A 27,704-nucleotide genomic window follows, 5' to 3' on the forward strand; every position below is an offset into this window, starting at 1 on the left:
CACACAACCCTGAGATTCATTTTCTTGTGGCCATACTTAACAAATCTATAGACTAATAATTATAACAGAATCAATGAAAGAGCACCCAACTAGGGTATTCTCCCAGAATGCAGAAAACTCCACACTGCAAATGCAAAAAGAAGAAATAATAATAATAAATAAACAAGCAATAAATAGCGAGAACATGAGATGAAAAGCCCTTGAAAGGAAGTCCATTGGTTAACCATACCATAGAACCATAGAAACTACAGCACAGAAACAGGCCCTTTGGCCCTTCTTGGCTGTGCTGAACCATTTTCTGCCTAGTCCCACTGACCTGCACACGGACCATATCCCTCCATACACCTCCCATCCATGTATCTGTCCAATTTATTCTTAAATGTTAAAAAAGAACCCGCATTTACCACCTCATCTGGCAGCTCATTCCATACTCCCATCACTCTCTGTGTGAAGAAGCCCCCCCTAATATTCCCTTTAAACATTTCCCCCCTCACCCTTAACCCATGTCCTCTGGTTTCTTTCTCCCCTTGCCTCAGTGGAAAAAGCCTGCTTGCATTCACTCTATCTATACCCATCATAATTTTATATACCTCTATCAAATCTCCCCTCATTCTTCTACGCTCCAGGGAATAAAGTCCTAACCTATTCAACCTTTCTCTGTAACTGAGTTTCTCAAGTCCCGGCAACATCCTTGTAAACCTTCTCTGCACTCTTTCAACCTTATTGATATCCTTCCTGTAATTTGGTGACCAAAACTGAACACAATACTCCAGATTCGGCCTCACCAATGCCTTATACAACCTCATCATAACATTCCAGCTCTTATACTCAATATTTCGATTAATAAAGGCCAATGTACCAAAAGCTCTCTTTACGACCCTATCTACCTGTGACGACACTTTTAGGGAATTTTGTATCTGTATTCCCAGATCCCTCTGTTCCACTGCACTCCTCAGTGCCATACCATTAACCCTGTATGTTCTACGTTGGTTTGTCCTTCCAACGTGCAATACCTCACACTTGTCAGTATTAAACTCCATCTGCCATTTTTCAGCCCATTTTTCCAGCTGGTCCAAGTCCCTCTGCAGGCTCTGAAAACTTTCCTCACTGTCTACTACACCTCCAATCTTTGTATCATCAGCAAACTTGCTGATCCAATTTACCACATTATCATCCAGATCATTGATATAGATGACAAATAACAATGGACCCAGCACTGATCCCTGTGGCACACCACTAGTCACAGGCCTCCACTCAGAGAAGCAATTCTCTACCACCACTCTCTGGCTTCTTTCATCGAGCCAATGTCTAATCCAATTTACCACCTCTCCATGTATACCTAGCGACTGAATTTTCCTAACTAACCTCCCATGCGGGACCTTGTCAAAGGCCTTACTGAAGTCCATGTAGACAATATCCACTGCCTTCCCTTCATCCACTTTCCTGGTAACCTCCTCGAAAAACTCCAATAGATTGGTCAAACATGACCTACCGCACACAAAGCCATGTTGACTCTCCCTAATAAGCCCCTGTCTATCCAAATGCTTGTAGATTCTGTCTCTTAGTACTCCCTCCAATAACTTACCTACTACTGACGTTAAACTCACCGGCCTATAATTTCCCGGATTACTTTTCGATCCTTTTTTAAACAACGGAACAACATGAGCCACTCTCCAATCCTCTGGCACTTCACCCGTAGACAGCGACATTTTAAATATTTCTGCCTGGGCCCCCGCAATTTCAACACTAGTCTCCTTCAAGGTCCGAGGGAACACTCTGTCAGGTCCCGGGGATTTATCCACTTTAATTTTCCTCAAGACAGCAAGCATCTCCTCCTTTTCAATCTGTACAGTTTCCATGGTCTCACTACTTGATTCCCTCAATTCCATAGATTTCATGCCAGCTTCCTTAGTAAATACTGACGCAAAAAACCTATTTAAGATCTCCCCCATTTCCTTTGGTTCCGCACAAAGCCGACCACTCTGATCTTCAAGAGGACCAATTTTATCCTTTACAATGTTGTGGGAACATTTCAGTGATGAGACAAGTGAAGTCATGCTGCTAGATCAAAACTGAGGTTCTTCTCCCCAGAGCAAAAGTGAGTGAGAAGAGATTTGATAGAAACAATGGAAATGTTTAGATAGTGAAATAGAGGAAAGCTCTTTGAGGCTGAAGGAGTACAGGAGGGGTTGTGAGGAGAATCTTCCAGAGCTTCATCAGATGAGCTGAAACACATTGCATCTTTGAGTAGTGCAAACAAGATTCATCAAGCCCTTCATGATGGAATTTGACAGGTACTTGAAGAGAAATAATTTGCAATGTTTAATGGAGCTCAGATGAAAAGGTAGGTGATTTGGAATATAATCCCAAAATGTGTGATGAGATACATTGTAGGAAGTCAAAAATGGGTTAACAATGATAGGGCTCAAGGGATGTTGATGAACAGAAGGAATAATTGTGTGCAGTTTTGGCCAACTATCTACAGGAAAGATATCAATAAGTTTGAAAGAGAACATAGAAAATTTACAAGGATGTTGCTGGGACTTAGGACCTAAATTATGGGGAGAGATTAAATAGGTTATAACTTTATTCCCTGGAGCGTTGGAGAACGAGGGAAGATTTGATAGAGGTACAAAAATTATGAGGGGTATAGCAGGCTTTTTCCAATAAAGTTGAGTGAGAGGTCAGATTAAGAATAAAAGGTGAAATATTTAAGAGAATGCTGAGGGGCAGGTTCTTTACTCAAAGCATGGTGTGACTGTGGAATAAGCTGCCAGCGGAAGTGACGGGTGTGGGTTTGATCGCAACATTTTAGATTAGATTAGATTATGAGGACACGCAGTCCTCTTTTATTGTCATTTAGTAATGCATGCATTAAGAAATGATACAATATTTCTCGGGTGTGATATCACAGAAACACAGGACAGACCAAGACTGAAAAACTAACAAAAAACACATAATTATAATGTATAGTTACAACAGTGCAACAATACCATAACTTGATGAAGAGCAGGCCATGGCACAGTAAAAAAGTTCAAAGTCTCTCGGAAGTCCCACATCTCACACAGACGGGATAAGGAAGAAAACTCTCCCTGCCATGCCCGACCACAGTCTGACTCTGAGTCGTCCGAAAACTTCGAGCTCTGATCAGCCCTCTGACACCAAGTACTGAGCACCATCTCTATCCGAACACTTCGACCTCAGCCTGGGTCGCCAGCAGCAGGCAAAGCCGGGGATTTTGAGGCCTTCCCTCCGGAGATTCTCGATCGCACAGTAGCAGCGGCAGCGAATCGGGCATTTCAGAAATTTCTCCAGATGTTTCTCTGTGCTTTCACGTCTGTCTCCATTAAATCAGAATTGTCCATGGCCCCTATTTAATAGATACGATATCATTTCACCGGAGAGCTGCGCACGCTATGTCGTGCTGCCATCTTCTCCTCCCGCCTCCTGGGAGAATTTTGTGGAAGTACATGCATGGGAGGGGTATTGTCCAGGTGTGGGTCAATGAGACCAGGTAGAATAACAGTTTGATATGGACTAGATGTGACAAAGGGCCTGTTTTTGTCCTATAGTGTTCTATGACTCGATAACCATGGAGTTCAAGTCCATAGTTCTCCGAAAGTGGCCTACAGATGGATAGGGTGGTGAAGAACGCACGCATACTTTCATAGGTTGTGCTAAGGAATAAGAGTTGGGATGTTATGTTGCAACTTTACAAAACACTAGCTAAGTTGCATTTGGACTGTTATATGCATTTCTGGTCACTATGCCATAGGAAGGAAAAGGTTGTAATGGAGTGTGTGTGGGGGTATTCACCAGGACGTTGCTTAGGTTAGAAGACTTTAATTATCTGGTCCTTGTCCTTCAGATCATGGGGAGATGAGTATCCTGCATTGGTCTGTGTTTGAATGGGAGATTACATCAAAGCACCAGGAAAGGTCAGCCTACCAAAGAGAAGAAGGAGAACAGCAGGTCACTCTGCCCAGCAATGACTGATACATACCAAGCCCAATGGCCTTGAGATTTATATTGATTGTTTTTCTGTTAGCTCCACAGTTATGTTAGCTGCTCTCTTTCTCTTCACAAGTTGAAGAAGCTATTGCAACTTTTTAAATATACTGTATATTTCTTGCTTACTAACTTGGATACTCCATCACATGCTCTTTACAAGATGTTTGTCATTAGGGCTAGTTTCTAAGAATCTCTTGATAACAGATTAGATTGTGTAATGTTAACTTCCTTTCAGTGCTAAACGATGCAGAATTATTTATACCAACAATGGATTGTTTAGCAATCTTTTCCTGGAGGAATTGTTCCAGAACCTGGACCAGGCACATCCAGTCGTGATCTGCATTAGAGTGCCTAGAATTTTCCCTGTGCTTGATGCCCCCAGTCATGCCAATCATAATACTCCAATGAGATCAAACCTCCACACAGTGAGCACTGTAGACATCCTATGTGGAACTAGTGATTGGTCACCAGGTGAGGGGATATCCAGCTGATATCCCTTATCTACATCTTATAGGGCAAATGCAGAACTAACATAAACACTTAACACAGACAACAGGACAATCTTCACTAAACAAGGGAGAACCACCTAGATGTTGAAATATACTTTCACGAAGAGGATGGTGGGAAATATTATGGTGAGTAAAGATAGTGTGGGAAACGAAGTCCAGATGTGTAAAAGGTGCACAGCAGTAAGAATCCCACAGCGCAGAAGAAGCTTACCAAAAGTTACAAGGCAATGTTGTTCAGCTAGGCAAGTGGAATGACGAATAGCATAAGCTGTTCAATCTAGATAAGTGTGCTGTGTTGTATTTTGGGAAGTCAAACCAAGATAGGACTTTCACAATGAATGGTAGGACCAAAGGTAGTGTTGTAGAACAGAAGGATCTTGAGTACAAGTGCATAATTCCCCGAGAGGGGTAACACAGGGTGATTTAGAAGGCACTTGGCATGCAGGCCTTCATCGTTTGGGGTGTTAAGGTTAGTGTATTATGTTCAATTTTGGTCACTCTGTTATAGGAAAGACATTATTAAGCTGAAAAAAGTACAACGAAGGTTTATGGGAAAGTTGCCAGGACTCAGGAGTTTGAGCTATAGGAGATTCTAGAACTTTATTCCATGGAGCATAGGAGACTGAGGACTGACCTTATACCAGTGTATAAAATCATGGGGGGTATAGACAAGCTGAATGCACATCGGGAAAGGAATTAAAAACCAGAGGGCATAGGTTAAAAGTGAAAAGGGAAAGATTAATCGGAAGACCACAATCTGTGCGGATTGGTGATAAAATCTCCTCCTCGTTAATGATCAACACTGGTGCACCTCAGGGGTGTGTGCTTAGCCCACTGCTCTACTCTCTCTATACCCATGACTGGTTGGCTAGGCATAGCTCAAATACCATCTATAAATTTGCTGACGAAACAACCATCGTTGGTAGAATATCGGGTGGTGACGAGAAGGCGTAAAGGAGTGAGATATGCCAACTGGTGGAGTGGTGTTGCAGCAACAACCTGGCACTCAACGTCAGTAAGACGAAAGAGCTGATTGTGGACTTCAGGAAGGGTAAGACAAAGGAACACACACCAATCCTAATAGAGGGATCAGAAGTGGAGAGAGTGAGCAGTTTCAAGTTCCTGGATGTCAAGATCTCAGAGGATCTAACCTGTTCCCAACATATCGACATCATTATAAAGAAGGCAAAACAGCAACTATACTTCATTAGGAGTTTGAAGAGATTTGATATGTCAACACAAACACTCAAAAACTTCTATAGATATACCGCGGAGAGCATTCTGACAGGCTGCATCACTGTCTGGTATGGAGGGGCTACTGCACAGGACCGAAAGAAGCTGCAGAGGGTTGTAAATTTAGTTAGCTCCATCTTGGGTACTAGCTTATAAAGTACCCAGGACATTTTAAAGGAATGGTGTTTCAGAAAGGCAGCATCCATTATTAAGGACCCCCAGCACCCAGGGCATGCTCTTTTCTCACTGTTACCATCAGGTAGGAGGTACAGAAGCCTGAAGGCACACACTCAGTGATTCAGGAACAGCTTCTTCCCCTCTGCCATCCGATTCCTAAATGGACATTGAACCCTTGGACACTACCTCACTTTTTAATATATATTATTTCTGTTTTGAACGATTTTTAATCTATTCAATGTATGTATGCTGTAATTGATTTACTTATTTAGTTATTACTATTATTATTATTTTTCATCTTCTATATTACGTATTGCATTGAACTGCTGCTGCTAAGTTAACAAATTTCACGACACATGCTGGTGATAATAAATGCAAACACGGGGAAATCTACAGATGCTGGAATTTCAAACAACACACATAAAAGTTGCTGGTGAACGCAGCAGGCTAGGCAGCATCTCTAGGAAGAGGTACAGTCGACCTTCCGGGCCGAGACCCTTCGTCAGGGCTAACTGAAGGAAGAGCTAGTAAGAGATTTGAAAGTGGGAGGGGGAGGGGGAGATCCAAAATGATAGGAGAAGACAGGAGGGGGAGGGATGGAGCCAAGAGCTGGACAGGTGATTGGCAAAGGGGATATGAGAGGATCATGGGACGGGAGGCCTAGGGAGAAAGAAAAGGGGGAGGGGGGGAAGCTCAGAGGATGGGAAAGGGGTAAGCCACAATGAAGATGAAGCCACACTCAGGTTGGAGGAACAACACCTTATATTCCGTCTGGGTAGCCTCCAACCTGATGGTATGAACACTGACTTCTCAAACTTCCGCTAACGCCCCACCTCCCCCTTGTACCCCATCCATTATTTATTTATTTATACACACACATTCTTTTTCTCTCTCTCCTTTTTCTCCCTCTGTCCCTCTCACTATACTCCTTGCCCATCCTCTGGGCTTCCCCCCTCCGCCTTTCTTTCTCCCTAGGCCTCCTGTCCCATGATCCTCTCGTATCCCTTTTGCCAATCACCTGTCCAGCTCTTGGCTCCATCCCTCCCCCCTCCTATCATTCTCCTATCATTTCAGATCTCCCCCTCCCCCTCTCACTTTCAAATCTCTTACTAGCTCTTCTTTCAGTTAGTCCTGACGAAGGGTCTCGGCCCGAAACGTTGACTGTACCTCTTCCTAGAGATGCTGCCTGGCCTGCTGCGTTCACCAGCAACTTTTATACGTGTTGCTGGTCATAATAAACCTGATTCTGATTTAAAAGGGACCTGCGGAGCAAATCCATCATGTAAAGGAAGATTCATACTGTATATGTAATGAGCTGCCTGTGATTGGTGATTATCAGTATATTAGTGATGTTCTCTCCTAGGAAATTGAAGCTCTGAATCATTTCCACTGCCATACTATTGATACAGACAGGAGTGTGTACTTCAGCCTGCCTTTGACTTGACACCATTCCACCAGACTTTCTAACTCCTTTCTCTGTTCTGCTCTGTCATTGTTCAAGATCTAGCCCATGTGGTGATTTCATCTGCACACTTGTAAATGGAATTAGAGCAAACTGTGGTTGCTGAGTTGCGAATGAATCGGGACAATAGTAAGAAGCTGACAATGCAACCTTGCAGGGCACCAGTGTTGAGGATAATGGTGGAGGAGATGCTAACTGGTTGTGGTTCTGTTGGTCAGAAAGTCAAGAATCCAGATGAGCTCTGTACACAGAATGTGCTAACATTATATTTATATATATAGAATATGTGGACTGAATGATACTATGAATCCATATGCCCATATGCTGTTTCTTTTGCAACACACAAAGTGCTGGAGGAACTCAGCAGGCCAGGCAGCTTCTATGAAAGAGTAAACAGTTGACGTTTCAGGCTGAGGCCCCTCATCAGGACTGCTGTTGTTTTTCTTTGTTTTTCTTGTATATATTTTATGAATCAAGTTTCTTTTTTGAAATGAGAAAAAGTAAATGAGTAATTAACCTAACAGAAGTGAGTGCCAGCTAAAAACACAATGGTGACTGCAAAAATTTACAAAAATAAGCAGAATCCTGAAGACTTCTTCCTTTATTACTAATATTCAGTTCTGGCTACTGATGGAGGAAAGGTTTCTCCTGGGGCTTTCAGCCTGTGCAGAGACTACCGCACCATGGGAGGCTCATTTGTACGGTGGGGTGGGGGGGCAGTAGAGGAGTTGCGAGGGATGCTATAGCTAGGGGAAGGGCCGGGTGTTCCCGTGTTTGCAGAAGTGATCCCACGGTAGAATGTTTCCTTCCTGGTATCAGGGTTCAATATCACTGAGCTCCTCCAGAACATTCTAACGAAGGTTGGGAAGAAGACCCATTGTACATACTGGTACCATTGACATAGGTAGAAAAAGGGATGAGGTTCTGAAAGCGATGAGGTCCTGCATGCAGATTTTAAGGAGTTATGAGATTAAAAAGCAGCATCTCGAGATGTAGTGATTCTCCAGAATACTGTCCATGCCACTTACCACTTGAATAAAGAAATAGAGGGACAGATGTGAGGCTGGAGAGATAATGCAGCAGAGAATGTGGGAGGAGGAATATGGACAATCTGTACCAATGTCTTCATCATGTGGGGTATCTTGGTGATACCACTGAATGGGGAAAAACTGGCAGAAACAGAGTCTAAATATTACTGAATATAACATTTTTGGGGGAAGAAAGTTTAAGAGAGAAAGTTGGTGAGGTGGCAATATTGAATGAGGAGAATATTGCAGTGTTGGTACAATCAAAAATAGAACTGGACTGCACAGTAGTGTAGTGGTTAGCACAACGGTTTACAGTACAGATGACCCGGGTTCAATTCCCGCTGCTGTCTGTTAGGTTCTCCCCATGACCACAGGGTTTCCTTTGGATGCTCCAGTTTCCTCCCACAGTCCAAAGACATACCGTGTGGTAGGTTGATTGGTCACTGTGAATTGTCCAATGATTAGGCTAGGGTCAAATCAGGGGTTGATGGGTGGTGCAGCTCGGAGGCCAGGAAGAGCCTGTTCCACATTGTATCTCAATAAAATAAAATAAGAAATAAAACTGACTTGTTAAGATGTGATGTCCACGACTTCAGCTATCCAAATATAGACTGGAATAGGAACAGCAGACGGGACAAGGAGGTGTCAGTGTTTTCAAAGTGTTTAAGAGGAGCTTTCTGATAAATATATTTCTGGGCAATGAGGTAAGTGACGCAGTACTAGGAAATGAGTCAGGCGAAGTGGACATCATTGGAGGAGTGGAGGGGGGAGCTTCTAGGTAATAGCAATCATAACATTATAAGGTTTGGAATAGTTATGAAAAAAGATTTAGATCACTCCAGGCCAAAAACAGAAAATGCTGGAAAGATTCAACAGATCAGACAGCATCTACAGAAAGAGAAACGGATTAAACACCTTTTATCAATTAGAGAAGGGTTAATTTCATTGACAATAGACTTTTCTTGGAAAGGAATCATTAGAGCCAAATATGTAATTAAAGAACAGGATGCCCTTAAGGGAGACGTGATTCAACTCCTTTCTGGGTATATTACCAAAGGGTTAGACTAGACAACAACATTTTTCAAAAGTGTTGCTTCTTCAGAATTTTTTCTTTGCTTACGATAGACCACTTGAAGCTGAACACAAATATAATTTAGATTATGAAGACACATATCCCCTTTTATTGTCATTTAGTAATGCATGCGTTAAGAAATGATACGTTATTTCCTCCGGTGTGATATCACAAAAACACAGGACAAACCAAGATTGAAAAAACTGACAAAACCACATAATTATAACATATAGTTACAAACAGTGCAACAATACCATAACTTGATGAAGAAGTCTATGAGCACAGTAAAGTTCAAAGTTTCTCAAATGTCCCACATCTCACGCAGATGGGAGAAGGAAGAAAAACTCTTCCTGCCATGCCGACCACAATCCGACTCTGAGTCATCCAAAAACTTCGAGCTCTGATCAGCTTTCCGACACAGAGTACTGAGCGCCATCTCTGTCCAAATGATTCGACCGCTTTCTCGCTCGCCAAAAGCAGGCAAGGCCGGGGATTTTGAGGCCTACCCTCCGAAAGATTCCCGACCACACAGTAACGACAGCAGCGGACAGGCGTTTCAGAAATTTCTCTGGATGTTCCTCTGTGCTTTCACGTCTGTCTCCATCAAATTAGAAATTGTCCACGGCCCCTATTTAACAGATACGACATCATTTTTTACCAGAGAGCTGCGCACGCACAGTGCGCTGCCATCTTCTGCCACTTCAGACTACTTGTATCACGTAAGAATTTGGAGAAACAAGAAATTAACTATAATTGAATTATAATGCATTTAATTGCATAATGGTAATGACGCTTTGCAATAGTTCGACTAAGATAAAAATGTTTTGTTGTTTGTTTTCATTTGTACTCAGTGTCTGAGGCTTCTCGCTTAAGTGTCCAATAATATTCGGCCAGCACTGATGGATTCCAGTTGCCCTGATACCGTTACTCCACGACCGCAATGTCCTAGTGAAACCTTTTACCATGCTCGTCCAGATTTGCAGGGAAGAAGTCTACATGGGAATGCAGAAAATTAATCTTTAGTGACATGTTGCACTTCTTGGTTTTGTATGATTGAAGCATGTTGTCAACCAGCTGCATGTAGTTTGGTGCTCCGTAGTTGCCAAGAAAATTTTCAACAACTTCCTTGAATGCCTTCCATGCGATTTTCTCTGGGATGGCTAGGAGTTTTTAGAATTGTCTGTCATTGATGACCTGTTTGATTTGTGGACCATCAAAAGTGCCTTCCTTAATCTTAGCATCAGTTAATCTGGGAAACATCTGTGTCAAGTATTGAAATTCTTCATGGATATTTATAACCTTTCTAAAAAACTATCCTGCCATGCAGCATCTGCCTTGCCTAAACTTTCCCAGGCATGTCTGGACAAGATAGAAAACTTTTCAGCTTACATTGTGGGCAACATTTTAATTGACTTGAATTATGAATTGAAATAACAAATATAGCCAATTTCAAACAAAAAGGTGCATGATAGGGAAATTTTCATGATCTGCAGCCCAAAGTCTATATTGTTATGTGAATAGAACAAGTACTGCAAAATTCCAGGTTTCCTCTGGGTGCTCCAGTTTCCTCCCACAGTCTAAAGACATACCAATTAATAGGTGAATTAGTGATTGTGAAGTGTCCCATGACTAGGCTCAGACTAAATTGGGGGATTGCTGGGCCTATTCTGCGCTGTTAGAGACCAAAAGGGAAATCTTTGCATGCAGGCAAAAACAATGGCTGTAGTTCTTAACATCAGTCTCCACAAAAGAAGAAGATGCTGGTGATATCTCATCATAGGATGAGCTCAGACTCAACAAAGCTGAGATATGGTATAGGCTGAAAATTGAAGTGGAGACACTAGATCGACTTCCCTTAATGTAGGTAAATCCAGCGGTCCAAGTAGGGATGCCTCCTATATCATTGAAAAAAGGAAATGGGGACATTGAAGAAGCGCTTACTCTAATCTTTCAGTTACCTGTAGAGTTAGAGCAGGTGCCTGGGAAAGGACTATTGCAGATGTTAGACCATTACTCAAAAAAAAAGGTCTTTTGCTTATGTGCTGTGATTGTGACTATTATGTTACAATAGTGCTGCAAGCTTTAATTTCTTCTTAAACTTCATTTGTAAGGTGGGAGGGTTATATAGTATTCCCATCTGTGATTTATGTCCCTTGTTTTCCATCTTCACTCAAACTCGTGACTCCTTTCTCATCACTGCTTCCATATAAGAGTCAGCTGCAACTCGTGTGACTATCACATCTTTGTTATTTTACCATTTATTAAAATATTTTATTCTGCACCTGGGTCACTCAAGAATCATGTCTCTGTAATAGTTGTGTGGCCAAATCCTTTGCCATAACCCTGCTACAGGTTGGGTTTCTTTGTTTTCAAAGTTTCATTCAATGTCAGTGAGCACAACACATGGATGACACTGTTCCTTTTTTTCTAGTCTGCCCCTGAGTCTTGTTAAGGCCAGTAGCTAGGTGGATGAGTGACCTTGCAGGACTCTAGTGGAGTACTTGCCCCTGTGCTTCTGGATAAATCAGTTCAGTTTCAGTTTTTTCATTTCATAGTCCCAACCTATCCAATCTCTCCTTATAACTCAAACCCTCCTGTCATGAAAACATACTTGTGAAACTTTTCTACAGCCTGTCAAACTTAATCACACCATGATCAGCCTTGTGCCTGAAATACACCAGGAAATTTCCAAGTCTGATAGAGGTTTGGACAGATCAAGGAGTTAAATATATGACAAAGTGTAGTTTGGGAGGAAGGAACCAGTACTGGCAGAGAGGGGAGGTATGACAAACATGAGAAGATGCCAGACATCCAAAGCAACAGACTCAGAGTGCTGGAGGAACTCAACAGACCAGGCAGAATCTATGGAAAAGGGGGGCACCAGTGATCCATTAAATCGGGAAACCAAGGCTATAGACTATAACAGGAGCAAGTGCTCACATGAAGGATTTAAAGGGAAAGATCACCACTATTGAACAATGGTGCTCAATGGGGCAAAGGTCCAGACAGACAGTGTGTACCACATCTGAGGTCCAAGCATGATTCCATTGATTCAGGCGACATATATGCTGATGTCACTCATTAGGACATAACGGTAATGGACGTTGTGGTCACTCTCCAGTGTTATTTAAGAGATGAGCTGGGTAATTGCTAGATTGTTATCATGCTAATGTCAGTAAATTTTGTAATATATCTGCTCAGAGGAAGGTCTAGCTTTTCGTGAACTCATGTCCTTGTTTGCCCCGTGTGGAACATGGGCTGCTGACCCACTCCCACAAATAGACCATGATGGGCAGCCGAATCTTGAATGACCAGGTGTAAGGGGTCAGTATCTCACACGCTGTCAGAAGAGAGTGTGAATGAGCCCACAGAGAGGGACTATCTCCACAAAGGATCTCAAGATGAAGAAATATTGAGCAAAGGAGGCTATCACTGACCGAGGGCACCCACGTAGCTATCACCAGGATACAGACACATTCTCTAAGTTAAGATCAACTTGGACATCCACTTTCATACTACTGTCTTTTATTTAGGCTGCGTTGTCAGCAAAATCCCAACAACCCATTTGTAATCTCTACAAAATACTTCTTACTTACCCTCACATGTCACGGAAGCCATAGATTATTCAACATTTGACAGCAAGACGCATGAAGAGATGTTAGGGCAGATAACAGAGCAACTTTGTCAGAAGGTGAGGGGCAGGGCAGGGTACAGCAGTCAGTGGTGCCTACACCAGTTCCAATGACACAGTTTCAATCATGACCTCGAATGCAGTCTCTGTAAAGTTTGCACGTTCTCCCTGGGACCGTGTGAGTTCCTCACTCACGAGTTTTCTTCCACATCACAAGAGTGAGCTGTTGGCTAAATGGGCTGGTGGGTGGGTGGGAGGAGAATCGAAAGGAATTGGTAGGAATATGGGAACAATTGGTTACAGGGAAGATGTGAGAGTATGAGTGAGAAAATGTGTCATGTGCATGGCATATGGGATGGCCCTGCATGAATATTAGACTCAATGGGCTGAATGGATCAAATGTGATAGGGAATGTGTTAAAGGAGGAGAGAGAGACTGAGAGGTTTAGTTGGGGCATTCTTGACTTGCAGGCACTGCCACTGATGATGTGCAGGCCACAATCAGGCCCTATTGGAAGGCAGGATTATAGGAGAGCAAATGCTGCGTTTGGTTGTGGGGTTGCTGTGGATCTTATGAAAATTTGGATGAAACTTGAAAGCGCAGATGAGAATTTTAAAATCAGGACATGGTCATGAAATCAGCACATCACATATGTCACCAGGAGCCAACATACTGTACGTCAGCGGGCAGGCAGCTGATGAGAGAAGTTACAAATGGGAAGCAGAGCTTAGATTGGCCAAGTTTACCAGAAGTAGAGCATGGATAAAAGTGCCTGGAGGTAAGAAAGAGGTTCTATGAGCAGATGAGACTGGGCAGAATTAGATTCACTCAGTCCTTTTGATGGTCTTTAGAGCGTGGATCAGTCAGGTTTTACAGACTTGATGGGCCAAATGGCCTAATTCTGCTCCTATGTCTAATGGTTTTTGCTTGAAAACTGGTCTGCAGAAACTGAGAATACACAGAGGTTTTCTGCTCCTAGATAGACTCCTTCATCCCTTCCCTATTGACAGAGAGAAACAGAATCTGGTGCCCCATAGACCAGGGTAGTGCTCCCTCAGATATTGTACCAGAAAACATTTTAACTTTTGCCATTCACATTTTCTTCCTGTGCTGCTGATTTGTGGCCGCAGGTCACAGAGAGCTGATTGCGTGAAACAGCTGAACTGGATGACCAACCTGACGGCTGGGTGTATCAACTGAAGGTGAGAAGCTATTTTTTCAGTTTGTGCTGGGCTTCAGTAGAACAGCTAAGGAGGCATAAAATAGAGAGTTCAAGGTAGCAGTAGAAGAGAGAGCTGAAGTGACAAGCAACTGGAAGTTTCAGGAGGCATTTGTGGACCAAATAGAAGTGTTCTGCAAAGCAGGAAGAAGGCTGTGGAGAGTGGGCAGGGAGGAACTACAGTGGTAGGTGTTACATCTCCTGAGGTTGAAGGGAAGATGTTGTGAGATCGGGTGAGTAGATAATAGTGGAGATGTAAGAGTGGGCCTGTCTATCCTGAGAGGAACAGTCCTTGATCCAATGCTTAAAGAGAAGGTTGGGGGGGGTTGGGAAAGATATGCCTAGTGCCAAATCTTGTGGCTGATGCCAGAAGTCAGAGGTCAGAGGGGTATAAGGTGAGGGCAAAGCAAACCATATCATGTTTTTAGGGAGGAGGAGCAGAAGTGTAATTCATGGAGAGGACATGGTTGAGAGCCTGTCCGCTACGGTGGAGGTAGAAGCACAGCGGAGGAGTGAGGAAGAATTATAGAAAGATGTAGTGTGGAGGATGGCATCAGCAGAACTAGGAGAAGGAAATGGATTTCTTCTAGGTAGCAGGGTGGGAGGAACTGCGATGAAGGCAGTTGTGGAAGTCTATGGGCTGGTGTGGGGTTCTGCTGGGTTTTGGTCACTAACACTCATCTGGTAGAGGCAGAGAAGATGAAGTGAGAAAGGGGAGGGTAGTAGGTCAGCCTGGTGAAGATGAAAGTGGGTGGAAACTGGCAGCAAAGGCACAGAGGCTTTCCATTTCAGTGTGTGGGCAGGAAGTGACATCAATATACCAGGAAAGGAAATGAGGAGTAGCCTCATTGTAGAGTGGCTACTGGGCATCAAAGTTACAGGCACCAGGTATGGGTCGTGACTCTCGCAAGGAATCTGGGCACAGTCAAAGAGGAAGCCTGCAACTAAACCTGGGCTGTCACAAGGAATAGCGTCGAGCAAGCAGTCGCCTCAAAATCATGTCTATGGTCTGGGCTATTTCAAGGAAATGCTGAAAAAAAAGTTCCAAGCATCAGTTTATGGTCACTTGCTGTAAACTGTAACTCACCATCCTGAGAGGCCAGATCTGAGGAAGAGTGGGAACAGAGTCAGCAGAACAAAACCCTCTAATCCAAACTTCCCTTCCAGGGCTCTCAGATCTCATCTGACCAAACGTAAGCTACACTGAGTCCCACTCCAAGCCTCCATTACTGCAGTCCTTCTTGTATTCCTCGTGTCCTCTGGTATTAGAACATAGAACATAGAAATCTACAGCACATTACAGGCCCTTTGGCCCACAAGGTTGTGCCGACCATATAACCGACTCTAGAAAACTGCCTAGAATTTCCCTACCGCGTAGCCCTCTATCTTTCTAAACTCCATGTACCTATCTAAGAGGCTCTTAAAATACCCTATTGGATTCGCTTCCACCACTGCTGCTGGCAGTGTATTCCACGCACCCACCACTCTCTGTGTGAAACACTTACCCCTGACATCCCCTCGGTACCTATTTCCAAGCACCTTAAAACTATGCTCCCTTGTGTTAGCCGTTTCAGCCCTGGTAAAAAGCCTCTAACTATCCACACGATCAATGCCCCTCATCATCTTATACACCTCTCATCCTCCATCACTCCAAGGAGAAAATGCTAAGTTCACTTAACCTATTCTCATAAGGTATGCCCTTCAATCAAGGCAACATCCTTGTAAATCTCTTCTGCACTCTCTCTATAGTATCCACATCCTTTCTGTAGTGCAGTGACCAGAAATGAACACAGTACTCCAAATGGGGTCTGAACGAAGTCTTATATAGCTGTTGGACATTTTCACCCTGAAATAAAGATACTGGCTGTTTACTCCATCTCTGCCTCTTGTAATTTTATGAACTCCTAACAGATTTCCCCTCAGCCTCCTCCACTCTAGGGAAGAACATCTTAGTTTGTCTAACATGTCTTTATAGCACATGACCTCTAATTCAGGCAGCATCCTGGTAAACCTCCTGTCAATCCTCTCCATGGCCTCTCCATCCATCCTGCAAAGGTTAGATCAGAACTGAATGCAATATTGCAAATGCAGCTTACCCATGGTTTTATAAAACTGCAAAAATATATCCTTACCTTGAACTCAATGTCTCAATTAAAGAGAAGAATATCATATGCCTTCTTTAACACCCTGTCAACTTGCGTGTCTACTCTTAGAGAGCTATGGACTTAGACCTGAATATTCCTCTGTACATCAATACTGTTAATAATTGCCAATAATTGTGTATTTTCCCTTTACATTTACCCTCCCATTATTACAAGACCTCACACTTGGACTGGATAAAACACCTTCTGCCGTGTTCCACCCATATCTGCAAATGATCTGTATCATTTCCCAACCTTCTGCATTGTCCACAACACAATCAATCTTTGTGCCATCATCAGTCTTGCTAACCAACTCATCTACGTTTTCATCTATAATAATATATTTCAGCTGATGCTCCCTAGAGAAATTTTGGAGAGTGTCTGTGGGTGGGTCCACCGTTTGGGAAGGGGGAATCGTAGGTCTCATTAAGGGACAATCGAGACCTGTGACTGTCCTCAACAAAGAAGAACCCACCACAACACATTTCTCCAGAATGAGGTGGAGTCCAAGTCATTCCCTGAGGGGAGATCCAGTATTGTGGCCACTCTAGTCAGTACTTCTCTGTATCAATTAAGAAAATTTCCCTGAACACATTTGCAAACTCTATCCCATCCAAGTCCTTTGGCAGTATGGGAGTTCCAGTCAATATGTGCAAAGTAAAAAACACCTAATATCACAATCATATTTTTCAGTGCGTTTCAATAGCTACATTTAATGTCAGAGAAATGTATACAATATACATCCTGAAATTCTTTTCCTACAGCTGTCTGCTATCTCTCTACAAGTTTGCTCCTCTAAATCCCACTGACTATTGGAGGTTTATAATATAATATAATATAATATAATATAATCCCTTTAGTGTAGTCAACCTTTTTTATTTCACAGTTCTACCTAAATTGCCTCAGTAGATTGCCTCCAGCAATCTTCTCCAAGCACTGCTGTTGTATTGTCCCTGATGAGTAATGCCAACCCCCTGCCATACCTTCCCCCATCACGTCTAAAACAACCGAATCCCAGAACACTGAGCTTTCACTCCTGACCCTTCATGTCTTAGCATTTGTGAGGAGAGAGTTGTGATGGCGTTGTCCGAGACACTGAAGTGAATTCCTTCACACTTCCTCAGAATACTGCCATACAATCACTTGCATCCATCTGAGGGGAGAAGAAGGCTAGTTTACAAAGGTACAAAGTAAATTTATTATCAAAGTACACGTATGCCACCATATACAACCCTAAGATTCATTTTCTTGTGGGCATGCTCAGTAAATCCAAATACCATTATAGAATCAATGAAAGACTGCGCACAACAGGATGCAGGGATTTAGAATCTTACCTGAAAGTGGACACTTTAGTTAAGATCTTATTTTATCAAATACTAAGTAAGGTAAGAAATAACAAATTGAAAACACTGGCAAAACACTTACTACAATTCGGCAATACTATGTCATTTTGACCACTTTGCACCAGTTTTTTGCTCTTCTTGTGTTCTTTCTTGTAAAAATTATGTCTAATTTGCGCTCTTTTTGTAAGCACCTCTTTTATGATACTGTGTGCCTGCAATGCTGCTGCAAGTAATTTTTTTCATTGCTTGTGACTATAATCTCAGCTTTGACTTTGAGTTTGGGATACAGGAGAGGTGTAGGGGTGAGCATGAGCCAGCAGAACTTGGGAATTAGGAGAAGTTGTCACTTGGTCCCTCGAACCTAATTAATATGCACATGACAGATCTAATTGTAACAGATCTGTTTGGTTTGCAGGTGCAGCAGGCTATCAAGAAGGCAAATGGAATGTTGGCCTTCATTCCTAGAAGGATTGAATTTAAGAGCAGGGAGCTTCTGCTATAACTGTACAGGGCACTGCTGAGGCTGCACCTGAAGTATTGTGTGCAGTTCTGGTCTCCTTACTTGAGGAAGGATATACTGGCTATTCAAGCTGTGCAGAAGAGGTTCACCAGGTTGATTTGAAATGAAAGGTTAGACTATGAGGAGAGATTGAGTCATCTAGGACAGTACTAGCTGGAATTCTGAAGGATAAGAGGAGAACTCATAGAAACATATAAAATTATGAAAGGGATAGTTGAGATAGAGGCAGGAAAATTGTTTACATTGGTAGGAGAGACGAGAACTAGGGGACATAACCTCAAGATTCAGGGGAGTAAATTTAGGATGGGGATGAGGAGGAACTGCTTTTTCAGAGAGTGGTGAATCTGTGGAATTCTCTGCCCAATGAAGCAGTGGAGGATACCTCAGTATATATATTTAAGACAAGGTTGGATAGATTTTTGCATGGTAGGGCAATTAAGGATTATGTGGAAAAGGCAGGTAGGTGGAGATGAGTCCATGGCCCGATCAGCCATGATCTTAGTGAATAGCAGAGCAGGCACGATGGGCCAGATGGCCAACTCCTGCTCCTATTTCTTATGTTCTTATGTAACATCATCTATGCTTACTGGCCTCCTCATTGTGATCTTTCACCTTCTTACAAACCGACTCTAAAACTACCTAATGGCTCTCCTTCCTCTGCCCTTTGAAGAAGAGTGTGACACTGCAATCCCATACCTTTCAGCCGTGCTAGATCAGAATCAAAATCTGAATCAGGTTTACTACCACTGACTACAGGACATGAAAGTTGCTATTTTGTAGCACAGTGCAGTGCAAAGACATAAAATCATGATAAAACACAAACAAAATATTGCAAAAGAAAAGGAATAACAAGGTTGTGTTCATGGGGTCGTGGACCATTCAGAAATATCCCAAGACCTTGTGAGATTCTCCCACAAAAGATCAAACCACCTTTCTGTGTTCACCCTGTCAAAATCGCTGAGGATTTTAACAGTCAAGGCTCAATACTATGCTGGCCCCCACTTCCTTTTGACATTGTGTCAAGGAGCACCAGCAAGGAACAATGCCGTCATTAATATTAGAGGGTGTACAGGAACCTGAAGACTCACACTCAAAGATTAGGAACAGCGTATTATTATTACAGTTATGGAAAGTACAGCGCTGAAACAGGCCCTTTGGCCCATCTAGTCGATACCGAACCATTTAAATTGTCTAGTCCCATTGACCTGCACCCAGAACATAGTGCTCTATGCCCCTGCCATCCAGGCACCTATCCAAACTCTCTCAGATATTGAAATTGAGCTTGGAGGCACCACCTGCTCTGGCAGCTCATTCCACACTATCACACCCTCTGAGTGAAGTTTTCCCTCATGTTCCCCTTAAACTTTTCACCTTTCACCCTTAACCCATAGCCTCTAGTTGTAGTCCCACCCAACCTCAGTGGAAAAAGCCTGCTTGAAGTTACGCTCTCTGAACCACTTATAATGTTGTATACCTCTATCAAATCTCCCCTCAGTCTTCTATGTTCCAAGATATAAAGTCCTAACCTATTCAGTCTTTCCTTATAACTCAGATCTTCTAGTTCTGTCGACATCCTTGTAACTTTTCTCTGTGTTCTTTCTAACTTATTTACACCTTTCCTGTAGGTAGGTGACCAAAACTGCACACAATACTCCAAATTAGGCCTCAGCACATCTTTAACATAACATTCCATCTCCTGTACTCAGTACTTTGCTTTAATGGAGGCCAATGTGCCAAAAGCTTTCTTTATGACCCTGTCTACCTGTGATGCCACTTTCAATGAACTATGGACTTGTATTTCCAGATCCCTTGTTCGACTGCACTCCTCAGTGCCCTACCGTTCACTGTGGTTACTACTCTGGTTAGTCTTACTGAAGTGCAACGCCTCACACGTGTCTGCATTAAATTCCATCTGCCGTTTTTCGGCCCATTTATCCAGCTGGTCCAGATCCAGCTGTAAGCTCTGATAGTCTTCCTCACTGTCCACTAGCCCCACCCCCAACCTTGGCATCATCAATAAATTTGCTCATCCAGTTAACCACATTATCATCCAGATCATTGATATTGTTGACAAATAACAATGGACCCAGCACTAATACCTGTAGCACTCCACTAGTCACAGGCCTACAGTCAGAGGGGCAACCATCTACTCCTACTCTCTGGTTTCTCACACAAAGCTGAGGTTTATTGGCATGTTGCAAAGGTAATTCTACGGTTGTTATGGGGGATTTCAACATGCAGGCAGACTGGGAAAATCAGGTTGGTACTGGACCCCAAAAAAGGGAATTTGTGGAATGCCTCAGAGATGGATTCTTAGAGCAGCTTGTATTAGAGCTTACCAGGGAGAAGGCAATTCTGGATTTAGTGTTGTGTAATGAGCCAGATTTGATAAGGGAACTCGAGGTAAAGGAGCCATTAGGAGGTAGTGACCATAATCTACAATTTTAATCTACAATTGTAGTTTTAATCTACAATTTGAGAGGGAGAAGGGAAGATCGGAAGTGTCAGTATTACAGTTGAACAAAGGGGACTATGGACCCATGAGGGAGGAGCTGGCCAAAGTTGACTGGAAAGATACCCTAGCAGGGATGACAGTGGAACAACAATGGCAGGTATTTCTGGGAATAATACAGAAAGTGCAGGATCAGTTCATTCCAAAGCGGAAGAAAGATTCCAAGGGGAGTAAGGGGTGACCCTGGATGACAAGGGAAGTCAAGGACAGTATAAAAATAAAAGAGAGGAAGTATAACATAGCAAGGATAAGTGGGAAGCCAGAGGATTGGGAGACTTTTAAGGAGCAACAGAAGATAACTAAAAAGGCAATACTGGGGGGGGGAGTGGGAGATGAGGTACGAAGGTAAGCTAGCCAAGAATATAAAGGAAGATAGTAAAAGCTTCTTTAGGTATGTGAAGAGGAAAAAATTAGTTAAGACCAAAGTTGGGCCCTTGAAGACAGAAACGGGTGAAATTTTTACGGGGAACAAGGAAATGGCAGACGGGCTGAACAGGTACTTTGGATCTCTCTTCACTAGAGTAAACACAAACAATCTCCCAGATGTAATAGTGGCCTGTGGACCTAGGGTAACAGAGGAACTAAAGGAAATTCATACCAGGCAGAAAATGGTGTTGGATAGAATGATGGGACTGAAGGCTGATAAGTCCCCGGGACCTGATGGTCTGCATCCCAGGGTACTTAAGGAGGTGGCTCTAGAAATCGTGGCCGCATTGGTAATCATTTTCCAATGTTCTATAGATTCAGGATCAGTTCCTGTGGATTGGAGGGTAGCTAATGTTATCCCACTTTTTAAGAAAGGAGGGAGAGAGAAAACAGACAATTATAGACCAGTTAGTCTGACATCAGTGGTGGGGAAGATGCTGGAATCAATTATAAAAGATGAAATAGCGGCATATTTGGATAGCAGTAACAGGATAGGTCCGAGTCAGCATGGATTTACGAAGGAGAAATCATGCTTGACTAATCTTCTGGAAATTTTTGAGAATGTAACTATGAAAATGGACATGGGAAAACCAGTGGATGTAGTGTACCTGGACTTTCAGAAAACCTTTGATAAGGTCCCACATAGGAGATTAGTGGACAAAATTAAAGCAAATGGTATTGGGGGTAGGGTACTGATATGGATAGAAAATTGGTTGGCAGACAGGAAACAAAGAGTAGGGATTAATGGGTCCTTTTCAGAATGGCAGGGAGTGACTAGTGAGGTACCATAAGGCTTGGTGCTGGGACCGCAGCTATTTACAATATACATTAATGATTTAGATGAAGGGATTAAAAGTAACATTAGCAAATTTGCAGATGACACAAAGCTGGGTGGCAGTGTGAAATGTGAGGAGGATGTTATGAGAATGCAGGGTGAATTGGACAGGTTGGGTGAGTGGGCAGATGCATGGCAGATGCAGTTTAATGTGGATAAATGTGAGGTTATCCACTTTGGTGGCAAGAACAGGAAGGCAGATTACTATCTGAATGGTGTCAAGTTAGGAAAAGGGGAAGTACAACGAGATCTAGGTGTCCCTGTTCATCAGTCACTGAAAGTAAGCATGCAGGTATAGCAGGCAGTGAAGAAAGCTAATGGCATGTTGGCCTTCATAACAAGGGGAGTTGAGTATAGGAGCAAAGAGGTCCTTCTGCAGTTGTACAGGGCCCTGATGAGACAACACCTGGAGTATTGTGTACAGTTTTGGTCTCCAAATTTGAGGAAGGACATTCTAGCTATTGAGGGAGTGCAGCGTAGGTTCACAAGGTTAATTCCCGGGATGGCGGGACTGTCATATGTTGAAAGATTGGAGCGACTGCGGTTATATACACTGGAATTTAGAAGGGTGAGAGGGGATCTGATTGAAACATATAAGATTATGAAGGGATTGGACACGCTAGAGGCAGGAAACATGTTCCCGATGTTGGGGGGTCCAGAACCAGAGGCCACAGTTTAAGAATAAGGGGTAGACAATTTAGAACGGAGTTGAGGAAAAACTTTTTCACACAGAGGGTTGTGGTTCTGTGGAATGCTCTGCCAATTCTCAGGATTCTTTCAAGACAGAGTTAGATAGAGCTCTTAAAGATAGCGGAGTGAATGGATGTGGGGAGAAGGCAGGAAAAGGGTACTGATTGTGGATGATCAGCCATGATCACAGTGACTAGTACTGCTGGCTCGAAGGGCTGAATGGCCTACTCCTGCACCTATTGTCTATTGTCTATTGTTGACTCCAATTTTTGGATTGCAGGATGATTTAAATATCTCTGCTAGGGCCCCTGCAATTTCTGCATTTACCTCCCATAAGGTTTGCAAGAACACCTTGTCAGGCCCTGGGAATTTATCCATTGTAATTGACCTCAAGACTGCAAACACCTCCTCTGTAACCTGTATAGAGTCCATGAAGTCGATGCCACTTTGCCTTACTTCTATAGACTCTGTGTCCATCTCCTGACTAAATACAGGTGTAAAAAATCCATTTAAAATCTCCCCATCTCTTTTGGACCCACACCTAGATTACCATTCTCATCTTACAGAGGACCAACTTTGTCACTTGCAATTCATTTGCTTTTAACATTTTGTATCCGGAGAATCCCTTAGGATTCTCCTTCACCTTGTCTGCTAGGGTGACCACATGCCTTCTTTTAGCCCTGATGTCTTTCTAAAGTGTTCTCTTGCATTTCTTATACTCCATAAGCACCTCATTTGTTCCTACCTGCCTATACCTGCTATGTACTTCCTTTTTCTTCTCTTAACCAGGGCCTCAATATCTCTTGAAAACAAAGTTTCCCTAAACCTGTTATTTTTACTTTTTATTCTGACAGGCACATTCAAGCTTTGCACTCTCAAAATTTCACTTTTGAAGACCTCCCACTTACCAACTACACCTTTGCCAGACCCTGTCCCAATCTACACTTGCCATCAAAAGTGGTCTTTCTCCTGCCCCTCCACTATCATATTTGTGTGCCATCCACAAACCCACGAACATGACCTCATTATTGTTGACGACAATATATTGTTGGGCTGTATTAGATAGATAGATAGATAGATAGACATACTTTATTGATCCTGAGGGAAAATGGGTTTCGTTACAGTTGCACCAACCAAGAATAGAGTAATAATATAGCAATATAAAACCATAAATAATTAAATAATAATATGTAAGTTATGCCAGATGGAAATAAGTCTAGGACCAGCCTATTGGCTCAGGCTGTCTGACCCTCCAAGGGAGGAGTTGTAACGTTTGATGGCCACAGGCAGGAATGACTTCCTATGATGCTCTGTGCTGCATCTCGGGGGAATGAGTCTCTGTCTGAATGTACTCCTGTGCCCAACCAGTACATTATGTAGTGGATGGGAGACATTGTCCAAGTTGGTATGCAACTTAGACAGCATCCTCTTTTCAGACACCACCGTCAGAGAGTCCAGTTCCATCCCCACAACATCACGAGTGAGATTGTTGATCCTGTTGGTGTTAAGAAAGGGAGAAAGGAAGTGGGACTAACGGTGTTCCTCTATAGGGAGTGGTCTAGAACTATATGAAAGGGATCAAGGAGTGGGGTAGAATGCCCAGATCTTTCCAATATCAGGGAAACCATGGCAGATCGTGTGGTCTCTTTAGATGCTGTCTGGTACCAGGAACCCCACCACCTGGGCCATGTCCTCTTCTCAAAGTTGCCATCACGCAGGAGGTTCAGAAGCCTGAAGACCTGAAACACAAGGTTCAATAACAGCTTCTTTCCCACTGCAGTCAGGTTTCTGAACCAACCTGAAAATCATGAACACAACCTTGGATTATATTTATTTTTCTCTCTCTCAATCTTGCATTCGTCTCATTTTGTTTGTTCTGCTTTTCTTTTGGGCACACGTATGTTAGATGTAATTTATGTTAATTTCAGTTTGTTAGTTTATGTTTCTCTTCATTTAGTAATGTACTGCACTGCTGCAGCGAAAAGATAATTTCCCTGACAGTTATCCCTCTTCTACCTATCAGCTCCCTGAATTTCTCATGATATCCCCCTCCCCACCCACCCACCATCCTCCTCATCTGTTCTGTTACTGCCTGCCAGCGTGTACTCCACCCACCTCACCACCCCACCAGTCCTGGTGAAGAGCCTTGGTCCAAAATGTCAACTGTTTATTCCCCTCCGTCAATGCTGCCTGACTTGCCAAGTTGCAGCATCTGTAGATTTTCTCTTATTTGCTGAGTTCCTCCAGCATGTCGTGTGTGTTGCTTGGGACTTCGGAGATTCATAGATTTTCTATTAATACCTTAGCAGTCTGTTAATGCAATGCATTTTCCAGGTATGGAGAGAAGGAAGTTGGGAATTGGGGTTCCAGTGAATGGAAAGGGAGTATGGGAACTGGGGCCTTAGTGTACTAAAGTGAGCGCAGGATCTGGGCCCCAAATGGAAAGAGTGCAGTGAGTATTCTCTAGTGAGTCAGAGGCTATGCCATTCAGATCTTCCAATAGACAGATAACAGGTTAACAGAGTTTTACTTTAGAGCCCTGGTGAAAGTACATCAGGAATATTATGTTCCTAGTCTGGTTTCGCTAGAAGGAAAATACTGGTAATAAAGTTCACCTTGGAAGACAGATTTGCTGTGCAAAGGCAGGTTAAAAGCAAACCAGGTCTGAATTGGAGGAATGAGAGGTAAACTCATTGAAAGTTACAAAGGAGGCTGTTTGGATAGATGCGGAACCAATGTTTTACTAGCTTGCTAGACCAGAACCAGGGACACAGTCTCAAAATACTATGTCCAAGACAGACGATCAATAGGCTTTTTAGAAATTACGGGAATCAAGGAATTTAGCTAGAAATTGTCGCAATGATAAAAGACTAGCTATGTTCTTTTTGAATGGTGGAGTAGGTACAAGAAGCTGAATGCCCTATTTATGATTCTATTTCTTATAGTTTAATAACATGTATCCTATGCTACCCAACCCTTCCACTATATTTTACACAATCTGAACCTTCTTTGCTTCAAAGAGAATAATCCCAATTTCTTTAGTCTTTTGTAGAAATAATCTCTTTCTGCTGCCTTGATTTTAGTGATTTCTGCCTTATCTTCAAAAAGTCTACACATTCTTTCTGAAGGGTGGTGCCCTGAAATGGAGATAATACTCCTGCAGAGGCTGAACTAATGTTTTAAAAATACTAGCCATAACTTCCTGGAATTTGTTCTCTGCGCTTCTGTAAGGCCCAGGATCCTGTAAATGCTCTATAACTGTTTTGTTAACCTGATCTGCCACCTTGAAAGATTTATTCACAAATACCCCTAGGCCTTTCTATCCTTACCCTGCTTTTGAAGGCATCATTCTCAGCGTGCATTGTATCGTCTCATTCTTCCCATCATTACACATCACCTCACACTCCTCTGTGTTAAATTTTATTTACCATAGTTCCCATGCCTCCAGCCTGCTTCAGCCCTGCTGCAGTCTATAATTGTGGTTATACCGCTGTTTCTATAATCCATGCATCGGCCCACCTACATATCGTGTCACAGAGTCATAGAGCTAGAGGAACAGGCCCTTCAGCCCATCTTGCCCCTTCTGGCCAAGTTGCTTGATTCAGTTAGCCCCATTTGCCTGCATTTGGCCTAATCCCCTCTACACCTTTTCTATCCTTTATGGTCCTGTAATTTGCATCTGTCCAAATATCTTCTAAATGTCATTATTGTTCCCACCTCTATCACTTCCTCTGGCAGCCTTTTCCATATATCCACCATCCTGTGTGTGAAAAATTTGCCCCTTGGGTAACTTTAAAACCTTCTGCCTCTTTTGTTAAGCCTAGGCCCTCTAGCTTTGGACTCCTCTACCCTGTGAGTATTAAGGGTGCCTAAACCCTTAAGTTCATTAGGGTGCATCTTACCACACTGCCTGCTGCTTCCCTATTTTATTCCAATTCTTAGACACATTGTTGCCTCCACTGACAACCAAGTCCAGATCTTGGCCTTCACATGTGTGCTTTAGCTACTAAGTCTGGTGGGACCATTTCTATTGATACAAAAAAGGGGCAAAGGCAAGCTACTAGCAACTTAAAACCATTCGCTTTGAGCAGATGGGGCTCGTCAGCTGTGGTTGACAACTCATCTAGGAGAAGGAAAACTCTGACCTCAAACCTCTGCTGCCTTGTGGCTGTACCCGCTCATGGCGATGTCTTCGGAAGTAAACCCCGAGGGAAGAATCCAGAGCTGGATCTAATGTTGAGTTCGACGCTGACAGGGGTGTCTGTAATGAGAGGTCTCGGCGAGGATGTTCAGGACCCAAGTGCTGGAGCATCCAAAACTAGAAATGAGACACCATTTCAAGACTGAAACAAGAGCAGGGTTCTTGACTGGGTGTCAGATGAGAACCCAACAAGACTAGACGAGAATCCAAAGGAGACAGAAATCCTAAACGCAATCGCAGACTGAACCAAAGTTGAGCTGATGATTGAGCCCCGAGCCTGAGCTTTTCAAATATCCAAATCTTGGCACCAAAACATGGCGGACAATTAGTGGAGAGGCCAGCATCTTTAAGGGGACCGTGCCAGCCATCCATACTTCGGAGAATCGGAGTGACTAAACCCCAGAGGCAGGCTGGGTTGGGTGCGTACCGTAACAGTGCCAGCAGAGGAGAGCATGAATGGTCAGGGTAATGCAGGTGGTGCCCGTCACTGACCATCTCATTTGTCCTTTTTTCTCCTTGCCCTGAATTTAACATCTTTCACCTTTATAGTATTTTTCTACTTCTGATGAACTGTCAGTTGTGTGTCTCTCTCTAGGCAGCTGCTTTCAACTGCATCTCTCCCATTTCACGCTCGCCTGCTCTCACCCCATCACCCCACCACCCTCGATGTCCAGCACATAATTCACCGCAACTT

General features: G+C 43.1%; 1 long non-coding RNA gene across 1 annotated transcript in view; it reads left to right on the forward strand.

The window, feature by feature from the left end:
• LOC134355965 (uncharacterized) overlaps positions 1–27,704 on the forward strand; it is an 86,299-nt gene that overhangs the window by 54,623 nt on the left and 3,972 nt on the right. Inside the window, exon 2 of the long non-coding RNA XR_010020235.1 lies at positions 14,254–14,325. This is a non-coding gene — a long non-coding RNA (uncharacterized LOC134355965). The remainder of the gene's footprint in view (positions 1–14,253; positions 14,326–27,704) is intronic.

The sequence above is a fragment of the Mobula hypostoma genome, chromosome 13 (assembly GCF_963921235.1).
Source record: "Mobula hypostoma chromosome 13, sMobHyp1.1, whole genome shotgun sequence".
NCBI classification, from domain to species: Eukaryota; Metazoa; Chordata; class Chondrichthyes; order Myliobatiformes; family Myliobatidae; genus Mobula; species Mobula hypostoma.